This window comes from Nomascus leucogenys, chromosome 7b (genome assembly GCF_006542625.1).
Source record: "Nomascus leucogenys isolate Asia chromosome 7b, Asia_NLE_v1, whole genome shotgun sequence".
Classification (NCBI taxonomy): domain Eukaryota; kingdom Metazoa; phylum Chordata; class Mammalia; order Primates; family Hylobatidae; genus Nomascus; species Nomascus leucogenys.
Window position 1 is genome coordinate 25,984,443 of NC_044387.1, and position 14,584 is coordinate 25,999,026.

General features: G+C 35.9%; 1 pseudogene across 1 annotated transcript; it reads left to right on the forward strand.

The window, feature by feature from the left end:
* The first annotated feature begins 3,970 nt into the window (after positions 1-3,970).
* Positions 3,971-4,514, forward strand: LOC100605210 (annotated as a pseudogene). Its single transcript, XR_001116013.2, has one exon. The product of XR_001116013.2 is annotated as a 60S ribosomal protein L21 pseudogene (transcript).
* The last annotated feature ends 10,070 nt before the right edge of the window (positions 4,515-14,584 follow it).

Here is a 14,584-nt window from a genome sequence, read left to right on the forward strand (position 1 = left end):
ACTCTTCCTCTATATGAATCTACTATGTGAATCATAGTTTTTAGGGAAATACACAAAGAATACAAAGAAATGAAGGGGAGAGAGGAGAAAACAAAAAGGAGGGAGAGAGGGCAAGCTGCAAGGAGGGTGGCTGGCAGATCTCAACGTAATAGAAAACAGTCGTTTAAAAATTCTAAAGTGGCAAATTGATGTTACTTAAAGGCTGTCTCTTAATATTTGCACTTTTATATATTTAACACTTAAGTTTTTTTAATGTAAGAAAATGGAGAAGGAATGAGACTGAGAAATAGATAAAACCCTTCAGGAATTGCTTATATTATATGAATCTCAGCAAAAAGAATAGTTTCTCAAATAGTATATTTACAATATTTATGGTGTAATACATTTTAGTTTTCTTCCATTATTGTAGCTATGATATTGCTAAGCCTGTATTTTGAAACTAAACAAACAGACTATAGATCAAATTAAAAGAGTAAATAAATCAATGCAATAAAAAAATTTTATAAAAACATGTTGGGACAGCTCTATTTATTTGTTATCTCAAAATCAACGAAGAGTAGCAGGCGTCATCTAGACTACAAAGGACACAAGACCTGCCCAAATGTTCCAAAATCACTTTTTAAAATGGATGTTCTATTTTAGATTTAGATTATTTTGTCATCTAGAAGAGAGAATGTGAGACTTTAGATCCTTGACACCATTTTCTTCAAGCTACACAGAGCTGGGTGAAACTAAGAGGATTAGAAAATTTAGAAAATGAAAATATTCTATCCCAAATTATTATCGATCTTTGTTTATTGGCTTTAATTTGGAAAAAGTAATATACAACATACAAAAGTAACCTGAAAATTAACCAGGCTCTGAGCAAAATTTGGCTTTAAATCTATTTGTACATAGTACTGGAAGTCCTAGCCAGAGCAATTAGATGAGAGAAAAAAGTAAAAGACATCCAAATTAGAAAGGAAGAAGTCAAATTGTCCCGGTATGCAGACAACATTTTTTTTTTTTTTTTTTGAGATGGAGTCTCACTCTGTCGCCCAGGCTGGAGTGCAGTGGCATGAACTCGGCTCACTGCAAGCTCCGCCTCCCAGATTCACACCATTCTCCTGCCTCTCAGCCTCCCAAGTAGTTGGGACTACAGGCACCCCACCACCATGCCAGCCTAGTTTTTTGTTTTTTTTGTGTGTGTGTGTTTTTAGTAGAGACTAAGAGACAGTGTTTCACCGTGTTAGCCAGGATGGTCTCGATATCCTGACCTCGTGATCTGCCCGCCTCGGCTTCCCAAAGTGCTGGGATTACAAGCATGAGCCACCATGCCCAGCCAACAACATCTTTTATATAGAAAACCCCAAAGACTCCACCAAAAAAATGTTAGAACTAATAAAAAAATTCAGTAAACTCACAGGATACAAAATCAACATACAAAAAAGTCAGTAACATTTCTATATACTAACAGCAAAATATCTGAAAGAAAAATCAGTAAAATAACTCCAGTTATGTATAAAAATTAAAATATTTAGGAATAAATTTAACCAGGAGGTAAATGATCTCTAAACTGAAAACTACGAAACATTGATGAAAGGAATTGAAGAAGACACAAATAAATGGAAAGATATTCTGTGTTCATGGAATGGAAAAATTAATGTCGTTAAAATGCCCGTATTACTGAAAGCAATGTAATCCCTATCAATCAAAATACCAATGACATTCTTTAAAAAAAGGGGAAAAAAAATCTAACATTCATATGGAAACACAAACAATCTGAATAGCCAAAAGAATCTTGAGCAAAAAGAACAAAGAAATATTACACTATCTGACTTCAAAATATACTAAAAAGCTATGGTAAACAAAACAGCATGGTACTGGCATTAAAAATTGACTTATTGGCCCAGAGCAGTGGCTCATGCTGGTAATCTCAGCACTTTGGGAGGCCAAGGTGGGTGGATCACCTGAGGTCAGGAGTTCCAGAACAGCCTGACCAACATGGTGAAACCCCATCTCTACTAAAAATACAAAAATTAGCTGGATGTGGTAGTACATGCCTGTAATCCCAGCTACTTGGGACACTGAGGCAGGAGAATCACTTGAGCCCAGGAGGTGGAGGTTGCAGTGAGCCAAGATCACACCATTGCACTCCAGCCTGGGCAATAGAGTGAGAAACTGCCTCAAAAAACACAAAACAAAACATATTGAGCAATGAGCAATGGAACAGAAGAACCCAGGAATAAATCCACACATATATGGTCAATTGATTATTGACAGAGGTACCAAGAACACACAATGGGAAAAGGATATCTCATCAATAAATGGTATTGGGACAACTGGATATCAACATGCAGAATAATGACATTAGATCCTTATATAAACCATATACAAAAATCAACTCAAAATAGATTAAAAACTTAAATGTAAGACCAAAAACTATGAAACTACTAGAAGAAAACAGGAGAAAAGCTCCATGACATGAATCTGGGCAATGTTTTTGTTTGTTTTATATGACCTCAAAAGCACAGGCAACAAAAGCAAAAATAGACAAATGGAATTACATCAAACTAAGAAATTTTCCATTGTAAAGTAAACTGCTGAGCCCAACTCAGTCGGGGAGACCCTAACCCAGCGGCGCTAGAGGAATTAAAGACACACACACACAGAAATATAGAGGTGTGAAGTGGGAAATCAGGGGTCTCACAGCCTTCAGAGCTGAGAGCCCCAAACAGAGATTTACCCACATATTTATTAACAGCAAACCAGTCATTAGCATTGTTTCTATAGATATTAAATTAATTAAAAGTATCCCTTATGGGAAACGAAGGGATGGGCCAAATTAAAGGAATAGGTTGGGCTAGTTAACTGCAGCAGGACCATGCCCTTAAGACACAGATCGCTCATGCTATTGTTTGTGGCTTAAGAATGCCTTTAGATGGTTTTCTGCCCTGGGCAGGCCAGGTGTTCCTTGCCCTCATTCCCGTAAACCCACAACCTTCCATCTTGGGCGTTAGGGCCATTATGAACATGTTACAGTGCTGCAGAGATTTTGTTTATGGCCAGTTTTGGGGTCAGTTTATGGCCAGATTTTGGGGGGCTTGCTCCCAACAGTAAACAATCAACAGAGTGAAGGAACAGTTTACAAAAATGGAGAAAATATTTGCAAATTATATTTCTGATAAGAGGTTAAGTCCAAAATACATATAAGGAAATCAAACAACTCAATATCAAAAAAAAACCCCAATTTGAAAATGCACAAAAGGCCTGAATATATATTTATAAAAATAAGACATACAAATGACCAAAGGTGTGTGGGAAAATGTTCAGTATCACTAATTATCAGAGAAATGCACATCAAAACCACACCTTACTCTTGTTAGAATGGCTATTATCAAAAAGACAAATTATAACAAATGTTGGTGAGGATATAGAGATAAGAAAACCCTTGAACACTGTTGGTGGAAATGTAAATCGGTGCACCTGTTATGGAAACAGTATGAAGTTTCCTTAAAAAAACTAAAACTATAACTGAAACCATATGATCCAGCAATCCCACTATTGGGTATGTATCTAAAGCAAATAAAACAAGTATCTCAAAGAGATATCTGTATTCCAGTGTTTGTTGCAGCACTATTCACAACAGACAGGATATGGAATCAAACTAAGTGTCCTTAAATGAATCAATGGATAAAGAAAATGTACTATCCATATGCAATGGAATACCACTCAGCTATACTAAAGAAAATCCTTTCATTTTTGACAACGTGGATGAACCTGGAAGGCATTATGTTAAATAAAATAAGTCAGGCACAGAAAGGCAAACAACACATGATGTCATTCATATGTGGAATCTGAAAAAAATTTATCTCATAGAAGTAGAGAGTAAAATGGTGGTTACAAGAGGCTGGGGTACTTGAAGGGATGAGGATAAGGAGTTGTTGGTCAAGTGATACAAAACTATAGCTAGGCCTTTCAGCCGGAACCGCCATCTTCCAGTAATTCACCAAAATGACAAACACAAAGGGAAAGAGGAGAGGCACCCGATATATGTTCTCTAGGCCTTTTAGAAAACATGGAGTTGTTCCTTTGGCCACGTATATGCGAATCTATAAGAAAGGTGATATTGTAGACATCAAGGGTATGGGTACTGTTCAAAAAGGAATGCCCCACAAGTGTTACCATGGCAAAACTGGAAGAGTCTACAATGTTACCCAGCATGCTGTTGGCACTGTTGTGAACAAACAAGTTAAAGGCAAGATTCTTGCCAAGAGAATTAATGTGCGTATTGAGCACATTAAGCACTCTAAGAGCCGAGATAGCTTCCTGAAACGCGTGAAGGAAAGTGATCAGAAAAAGAAAGAAGCCAAAGAGAAAGGTACCTGGGTTCAACTAAAGCGCCAGCCTGCTCCACCCAGAGAAGCACACTTTGTGAGAACCAATGGGAAGGAGCCTGAGCTGCTGGAACCTATTCCCTATGAATTCATGGCATAATAGGTGTTAAAAAAAATAATAATAAAGGACCTCTGGGCTGTTAAAAAAAAAAAAAAAAAACTATAGCTAGATAGGAGGAATAAGTTCAAGAGATCTATTGTACAGCATGGTAACTATAAATAATGACAATATATCGTAATATTGAAAAATACTTAGAGAGTGTATGAATAAGTGTTCTCACCACAAAAATTATAACTATGTGAGGTAATGCATATGTTAATTATCTACATTTAACCATTCAACAAGGAATGTATATTATACTTCAAAACATCATGTTGTACATGATAAATACAACTTTATCTTTCAGTTTGAAAGAAATTAAAATTATTTATTTTCAAGATTTTTGCTTTTAATAGTTTATAAACGTATTCTGTATATATTTTTTTAAAAGAAGTGATTGGCAAAGGTCGGTTTTACGTATTTACATGGGTATGTATTAAGCAGTCATTTAAAAATATGTTGTATATCTGTATTTATTAGTATAGAAACTTAGTATAATAAAAAATTAGAAGGAAAATTGTAAAAAGGCATGTGTTCCATTTTTAATATTTAAATCTTCTATGAAAGGTTTTGTGGTATTTAATATCAACAATATAATTGTTCCTGATCAATGGCTTTATTCCTGGTCTCTGAAGAAATGATACTAATATTTTCAACTGCCTACTTGACATCTCAACTTGAATGTGTCATAGGCATGTAAATTCATTCTACTATTATTCAAGCTATTGCCATCTTTAAAATGACATAAATACATGCAACTGCTCAAGTCATTAACAAAGGATTATTCCCTTGGTTCCAACTTTTAATTCATTGGTAATATTTGTTTAAACTCTACCAGCGATCACATTTCCATTTATATCCATTTTCTTCATTTCCAATAACCTCATCACAGCCTGGAGCATGCTGTCATCATTTCTCCTTTAACCAAAAGAAGACCAGGCTCTTATTTTGTCTCTCTTCTTCATTATTTGCCTTTCTGCCATCCTTCACTATCAGAAGCCAGAGTGATATTTTCAAAATATTTAGTTTCCTATTCCACTTTATCTCATGGCTTAAAACCTTCCAGTGTCTTCTCAGATTGCAGACTTCTTATCCTGATTTATAAAGCCCCACATGATCTGGCTCCGCCTATTTTTGTAATATGTTTTCAAAACACTATTGGATTTGCCTCTTATGTTTAAGCCATGCTAGTTATTCTTTCTGTTCCTTGACTGTGCCAGGCTCCTCCTGGTCTTCGGGCCTTTATCTATTGTTTTTCTATTGGGCTGAATGGACAAATCAATGGTCTGTTTTGGATATTAAAGCCCTTGATGGTAAGATGCTCCAAATAATTTTCCAGAACATGTTTGTTACCATGATTTATCTTGTTTTTGTTTGTTTGTTTGTTTTATTTGGCTTGGAGGGCTTTCTAAGAAAAATGTGTGGAAGACTTTTTAACTTATATCATCTTTAAAATTGATCTCAGAGGATTCTATGAAATGTTATGAGCTAAAACATCATGAACAAACACGTAACATCCCAAATCCATTTCAGTGAGCACACCTGTAATGGGAATATTCTGGATGACATGTCTGAAAACTGAAGAGAGGAACAAGCTAATGAAAGGGGTTCTAATGCACAAAGAAAGAATTGTAATTCAAAAATTCTTGACTTTGACTGTACAGTTACACTTTAGGAGATTCTATGATCACTCTTAAATCTTAAGCAAAATACTGTGCATGAGCATTTTTAAAGGAAAAATATCCTTAATGTCCACCTGACACATAAATGGGCCTTAAATGCCAACAAAAAATAGACAAAATTCCTATTGCTATAGGAAAATGGTTAGAGAAAAAGATATATTAACAGCAAGAAAAAATCTAAGAGAAGTTTTATTTCCTTTATAACTAGATATATGACTGTACATTCCATTAACAATCATATACACAAATCTGTAGATGGTAAGAAGGATAATGGTATCTCTTTTTTTTCAAATATTTAGTGCTTTGACAACAACGGGACTCTCTGAATATCAGAAGTATTTCTCTAAATGCAGCAAGCTCACTGTAGTAAGTTTATTGCTAGATCCCAAATTCTTTTTTTTGTTGTCATTGAGATGATTATTACTATTCTGCTATAACATACAAGCTTGAGTTGTTATTCATAGAAATTTTAAGATCCAAGTTTATTATGCTATTTCTCAGACAAATATGCAAAAATAAAATATAATTGCTACTGATTCAAAGTCTATTCCTATGCAAAAATTCATGTTTATTGAAAATTATAATGCAAATTTAAGTTATGCAGCTCTGCATTGGGCTTCTTTAGTAACTGAGCATTTTTGTGTTTTTAGCTATAAATGTCTACATAAATTAGAATAATATCTCTATATTTTATCCATAAATGCCTCCATAAAGTGTGACTAATGTTTCTAATGTGATATTATAATGTTGGTACAAAACAGAATCCAAGCAAATCCTTATAAAAGTAAAGAAATAACTGCCAGAGCTTTTGTGGCAGCCTCTCTTTTTGGTGTTGTCTGAAATAACACTTCTGATTCCCCAGCAACGCATTTCTAAGTTACTTGAAGTTATTCCTGTCTATTCAAAGTACTTAACACTTTTTTTTCCTAGACTTTATCTTCTAATCCTTTTATTGAATCTTTTGTGTCCTTTCCTCATCCACTCCTTGAATTTTCACAATGCTTTCACACTCTTGACAGAAGAACTCGAAAGTTGTTTATAGGTTTGTACCTTTGCTGAAATTACAAAGTAGTTCAAACCACAGAGATATAACACAAGGAGAAACTGTCTAAGGAACATAAAGTTGAACTCCTAAAGTAACTGCATTAAGTGGAAAAGTAAATGAACAAATCAGATATCAGTGCAAGAAATTAGTTTATGCCTAATTATTTCTAGCACATTTGTGGAGATGCTGTTGAATTAATTTTATTCATAAAAGTTAAGATTCCACATTTCTTGACCTAGCGAAGTGTCTGACAATTTTCAGAAAACCCAGCTGATCTCTTTAGATAGCTATCCAGTCCCATATTCATGAAGCTACTAAGTTAAGTTATAAATTATAATTGAGGTTCAAAGTACCCATGTTATCCCTTATATACTGGTACATTTGAACAGAAGTGGGGGTTTTCAGGAGCTAAAAGGATAAATTCCAATTTCTGATTTCCATTCAGACTGACCAAATAAACACTTGATTTTGAGTTCAGATATAGAATAAGTACTACTCGTTTTAAATCATGATCTAAATCGAACTTTTGTTTCTGCATAGCCCCTTTTTTCCTTGCAATTCCTACATTAGTTGTCGACTTTTCCAACAATTCAGTTACTTAGGTCAGAAAACTTGAGTTGCTCTCTATTTCGCTTTCTCTCTATGACACCATTTCTGACAAAGTACCAAATAGCATGTCTTTATTTTTCTCATATGTCACAGACCCATCTTCCTTTGTCCACCTCACTGGCACTGCCTTAATTGGCAATCTTATATCTCCCAAAGAATATTTTATTAGTTTTTTATTTGTTTTGTCTGTTTCCAGGTTTAAAAATTCCTACAAGATCTTACATTTTACTGTCAAATGGAATGATTTCAGGTATACACCTAATGCTATCACTCCAATAAAAACACTTGTTCTAGTGATCCATTTCTTCAGCCACTAAAAACAAATAACAAAAGTAAAAAAATATCTACAGGTCATCTATGTTCCACAAACTGAACTGGGCTCAAGGGATTTAAAAAAAGTAAAAATTTAAAAAAAGTAAAAAGAGAGCCTGCCTGCCTTCAAGGGGTCCACAGTCTGATAGCTTTCCATTGTGAAAGGCCCCAAGGCAAGTACCTTATCATAGCATAAAAGACCCTCCAGAATCTGGTGCTTTTTCCCTCTTGAGGATGATCTCTAGGCTCCTTATAATTAAAGCAATGCTGACTTATTTATACTTCCAGGAACACACATTGCTATTTTGCTTATTTGTTTCTTCCTAATTTTTTTCCTCCATCCAAAATACCCTCACTCTGTTTTTAACTGTGTAATTACTATTCTTTTTTCATAATGTGTACTTACTCTATGAAGCTTTTTCTAACCTCATCTTTCCCTAACACAAATTTCCTATATACAACCTTTATTTCTTACATATAGTTTGTTATTGTATTTGGTAGAGTAGTATTATTTGCTCTTTCTTATGTCTACCTTCCCTGCTAGATAGCGAAAAATTAGCTTTCTGGGAGTAGAAATTCTTACATTTGACTCTCCAGCACTTAACAAAGAGCCTAGAAGATTGCACACAGTTTAAATATATGGATAAACATTGTTAAGCTGAGCTATTGTTCTAACTTCTAATTCCACTCCTTCAATTATGTTCAGTTTATCAAACACAGGGAGCTTCTGATATATTCATATGTATATTAATTATTCATTGTAGTAGAGACAGGTGGTAAAAACAAATAGTTCTTTCTTCCTAATGCCTTCTATTCTGACCAGAGGGAACATGCTGAAAATTTTAATAAATTAGAATTTCATAGAAATTTAAAATACTCAGAAAGTTTCCACTATATGGAAAATGTTTTATTAGATAAAGCAAACTTGATAGCATATAACTTCCAAATATATTTCACATATTGTTTCTTAATCTGGCATCATGGCAAGAAATTACAAAAGGTTAATTAACAAGATGAATATATGATATCTATATTTTAAAAAAGGAGATAGTCACAGAATTATTGGAAAGTCTTATTATTTGAAATCTATTCATTGAGAAAAGGCATGGCAGCATTATTACTTGACTCAAAGAATTACTCATATGTGAAATGTTGGGGGTTAATTACCTTGATTTCCTGTCTCTCAGATTTCCCAAGCCTGTATGACATGTGTGAAGCCTTCAGACTATAGATATACTCTCAGGCCTTCCTAAGCAGAGCCACCAATATTTTCTTCCCACTGTTGTTGACTCTGGCCCCTGATTATTCTGTCTTTTTTGATTCTAGTATCTAGGAGTCACATGCTACAATAGATGATGAAAATCAAGTTTCCTCTTTACCAGGGACATACATGAAGGTTTACAGCCTCTCTACTATCCGTGAAATAATGGAGACCTGACTTTTACTAGTGCTCATACTCTTGTTTTTCTTTCATTGACCCTCTAAAGACACATAAACCTGTTCTGTAAGCCATCCTCATAGCACTCTGAGTTACCTTCCAATAAGATTGGACTAGTTACATTTATTTCCTTCAAGGATTACATGGATCTCCTCCAGGGCCCTACTGCATATCCCTGAGAAGAGATGATTGCTATTTGGAAACAATATTATTGCTAACCAGAGAGTAAAAAAATCTCTATTTTTTTCATCTCCAAATTTATTCTACATTTTCTGACAGTTAAATTAGATTTCAATCCCAATGGCAGAGCTCCTTTTGGGAATAGTGTAGTTTCTAGTGGATTTTAAATGTCAAGGGAAAGTTCATCAGAATACTCTCAGACATGTTTCTTCAAACACTGAATTTGGACAGAGGGTAAAGTCAATGTCAAATGTCTATTTTTTTCACAGACTTCATTCAAAACTGGGACAGGAATGTAGAAAGTTGAAAAAGATTGCAGAGACAGGAGGGCAAGGGATGTTTAAAGCATTTTTACCTAAGCACCTGGTTGTATGAGTTCATGGCTTTGTGCTCTCAAGAAGCTCTTAGCTGTGCATTAACAAAGGGTTGAACAGTGATGAATTTCAAGACAGATATTTATTCAGCCCACTAGAAATGAGGCTGCAAGCCAAGTGAAATGAAAAGATGCCTGTCCAAAATCCAAGATTTTTTTTGTATATCCACAAAAGAAAAGTGAGCTAAACATAGAAATACTACAAACTACTATACTTAACACCTTTGAGACAAACAAAAGACTCCTTAAGAAACACTGTTAATATAACTTTCATCAGGAGGCTGGGCCTAAAGAAATGATAGTGGGGGAAAGGGAAGGGCTTGATTTCTGTCTTTTAAATATTCCAGATACATATTGAACTTAAAAATAAGACAAAATAAAAATTACATTTAAAGAAATCACCTTGTAAATATCTATTTCATAGTTAGACCTGCTGTAGTTATACTGTAACCATAAAAAAAAAGGTCACAGAAACATTGTCCTTCCTTGGTTGCTCACTGTCTAGTCAGTTAATCATAACTAAGATGATGGTATGACCTAGTTTAGCCAGAACAAGCCCAGTTTATTTCAATTACTCTGGCACAAGAAGGCCTTCTGTCTCCTTCAAAAGTGTTGCAGTTTGGACAATCCATGATATGATCCCTCCAACAGATATCCTGACATTACATACTGTTGTCAAATATAGGCTCTCAGCCAATGTGCCTTCATTTATTCTGGCAATTCAATGTTAAGCTTTTGTTGGCATATGAAGGACAACATCAAGATTAGAAGAAAGGAGTATCACAGCTTTCTAATATATGGTAATTATAATATTCAAAATTTCCTGTGTGTGTTGTTCTTTTTTTTTTTTTTGAGACGGAGTCTTGCTCTGTCCCCCAGGCCGGAGTGCAGTGGCGCGATCTTGGCTCACTGCAAGCTCCGCCTCCCAGATTACGCCATTCTCCTGCCTCAGCCTCCCGAGTAGCTGGGACTACAGGCGCCCGCCACCATGCCCGGCTAATTTTTTGTATTTTTAGTAGAAACGGAGTTTCACCTTGTTAGCCAGGATGGTCTCGATCTCCTGACCTCGTGATCCACCCACCTCAGCCTCCCAAAGTGCTGGGATTACAGGCGTAAGCCACTGCGCCTGGCCTTCTTCTTTTTTCTTAATCTTTTGGAGAGAGGATCTCACTCTGTTACTGAGGCTGGAGTGCAGTGGTGCGATATTGGCTCACTGCAACCTCTGCCACCAGGGATCTAGCAATTCTCCTGCCTCAGCCTCCTGAGTAGCTGGGACTACAGATAGGCTCCATCATGGATGGCTACTTTTTGTGTTTTTTGTAGAGACAGTGTTTTGCCATGTTGTCCTGGCTGTTGTCCAATACCTGAGCTCAGGTGATTCACCAACCTCAGCCTCCCAAAGTCCTGGGATTACAGGCATGAGCCACCGCACCTGGCCTGTGCTTTTTAAAATTATCAAGAACTCACCTACGCATTAATTATTCATCACACATTTCATTATATTTGCCACAAGCAGATTATATGGTAGGCCCCAAGGCACAAAAATTTAGGCACAGAACTTTCCATGAAACAAGTTATTTCTAGTGGGAAGAGACTAATAAGGAAGTAAGCAATTATTTGTTGTATCATTTCTATGACTAAGGCATACACAAATTGCTTGCAATTGGAATAGAGAAGAGCCATCTATTCTTTTTTTTTTCAGATGGAGTCTTGCCATTTGCCCAGGCTGGAATGCAATGGTGTGATCTCAGCTCACTGAAATCTCTCCCTCCCGGGTTCAAGTGATTCTCCGGCCTCAGCCTCCTGAGTAGCTGGGATTACAGCCCACCATCATGCCCAGCCAATTTTTGTATTTTTAGTAGAGTTGGGGTTTCACCACGTTGGCCAGGCTGGTCTTGAAGTCCTGACATTGTGATCCACCCACCTCAGCCTCCCAAAGTGCTGGGATTGCAGGTGTAAGCCACTCTGCCTGGCTGGGAAGAGCCATCTATTCTAACATGAGAATGAGGTAAAGGTTATGGGTAAGGAGTTCCAAGGGAAATAACCCTCACAGAAAAAGATAAGAAGTAGCCAGACACGTAAAGAGAAAGGAAGCCAGGAAAGACATCTCAAGCAAAATGATTAGCCAATAAAAATACATAGGATGAGTAAGAACCTCCAGAGTTTACTATAAGTGGTCAGGAATAGAGCAGGAGACACAAGCAAAGTTTCCATCATGAACCTTGGATTAATAAGGGGACTTTGATTACCATCAACAGCAACTGACTTTTACTGAAGGAAAAGCAACAACAAAACTAATTGGAATCATTCCCTATATCTCTTAGAGTCAAAGTAAAACCTGAGGACCTGATCCCCAGAAAGAATTTTGAAAAGGTGAAAGGATTTAACTGGAGATAAAGAAAAATTACAAAAGAGTTTTTTTGACTTTTTAGTAGTAGCCATTCTGACTGGCATAAGATTATATCTCATTGTGGTTTTAATTTACATTCATGTGCCAAAGAGTTTATCCCACATTTTCTTCTAGGATTTTTATAGTTTCAGCTCTTCTGTTTAAGTTTTTATTCCATCTTGAGCTAAATTTTGTATAAGATGAGAGGTAGAGGTCCAGTTCTATTCTTCTGCAATATGGCAAGACAACTTTCCCAGCATCATTTACTGACTAGGGTGTCCTTTTCCTGTTGTTCATTTTTGCTGTGTCAAAGATCAGTTGGTTGTAGGTATGTGGATTTATTTCTGGGTTCCCCATTCTATTCTACTGATCAGTGTGTCTACTTTTATACCAGTACCATGCTGATTTATTTACTACAGCCTTGTAGTAAAATTTGAAGTCAGGCAATGTGATGTCTCCCAATTTTTTACCTTTTGCTTAAAATGCCTTTGGCTATTCAGGTTCTTTTTTTTTTTTTTTTTTTTTTTTAGTTTTATGTGCATTTTAAGATTGTTTTTTCTACTTTTGTGAAAAATGACATGAGCAGTTTGATAGATATTGCACTGAATGTGTATATTGCTTTGGGAAGTGTGGTCATTTTAATGACAGATGTTGTTGTTGATATGGGGAAAAGAGAACATTTAGACATCATTGATGGGAATATAAATTACTACAACCTCTATGGAAAACAGCATGGAGATTTCTCAAAGAACTCAGAACTACCATTTTACCCAGCAATCCCACTACTGGATATCTACACAAAGTAAAAGTTATTTCTGTATTAAAAAGACATTACATTTGTATGTTTATCACAGCACTATTTACAATAGCAAAATCATGGAACCAACCTAATTGTCCATTAACAGTTGACTGGATAAAGAAAATGTGGTATATATACACCGCGGAATACCATGAAGCCATTAAAAAAAAAAAATGAAAACTTGTCCTTTGCAGCAACATGGATGGAGCTGGAGGCCATTATTCCAAGTAACTAACTCAGAAACAGAAAATCAAATACCACATCTTCTCACTTATAAGTGGGAACTAAGAAACAGGTACACATAGACACAAAGATGAAAATAATAGACACTGGAAACTCCAAAAGTAGGAAAGGTGGAAGGGCTGTGAGAAAATTATCTGTCAGGTATAATGTTCACTACTTGGGTAATGGGTACACTAGAAGCCTCAATCCCCAACATTATGCAATATACCCATGTAACAAACATGCACATGTAACTCTGAGTCTAAAATAAAATATTTCAAAAAGGGGCTTAAGGGGAGACGGACGAGGGAGAATCTCAGTGAATAGAACCCTCTGAATTAACCTATAGTAGCACATTCATCTCTCAGTTTAAAAAAAAAAACAAATTACAAAAGGTGAAAAGATTTCACCAGAGATAAAGCGTAGGAGCGTGGATTCAACAGCTTCAATTATTTTCCATTCTTCTGTTATTTTCCTCAAAATTTAAATTCCCAGAAGGTAAAGCATGATTTGACTAGTATTAGTGACATGGCCAAGCTACTTCCCTAGCCCAAGGAAGCTACAAGCTTTGTAGAAGGAATAATCACGAAAGGAAAATCAAGGCACCATTACCATGGAAGTGAGGATTAATGTTGGCCCAGTGAAAAGCACAGATTCCCTCCTTTGGAATTACCCCATAAAGTTTGGTTTTCTATCTCACAGGACTTGAGTCCCAACAAGACAGCCTACATTGCAGAAGGTGCAAATAACAGGAGAAAAATCAAGGCGTTATTAACAGGCAAGTGAAAATTGATATCGGTGTTATGAAAACAGCAGAGATTCCCTCTTTTGTGGATACACTGCAAGGTTTGGGTTTCTATCCCTTGGGATTTGGGACATAAACAAAGTATATGGTTCCTTTGTGTTTTAGAAAAATATCTGTGATGGCAGAATACACATAGCTTGCAAGCTGTCAGGATTCAATCAAGGATAAACCAACATGGCTAGTTTCCTTAATATATAAGTAAAAAGCATATGAAAATGTATTCTCATGGATGTGATCCAAATTCCTCATACATG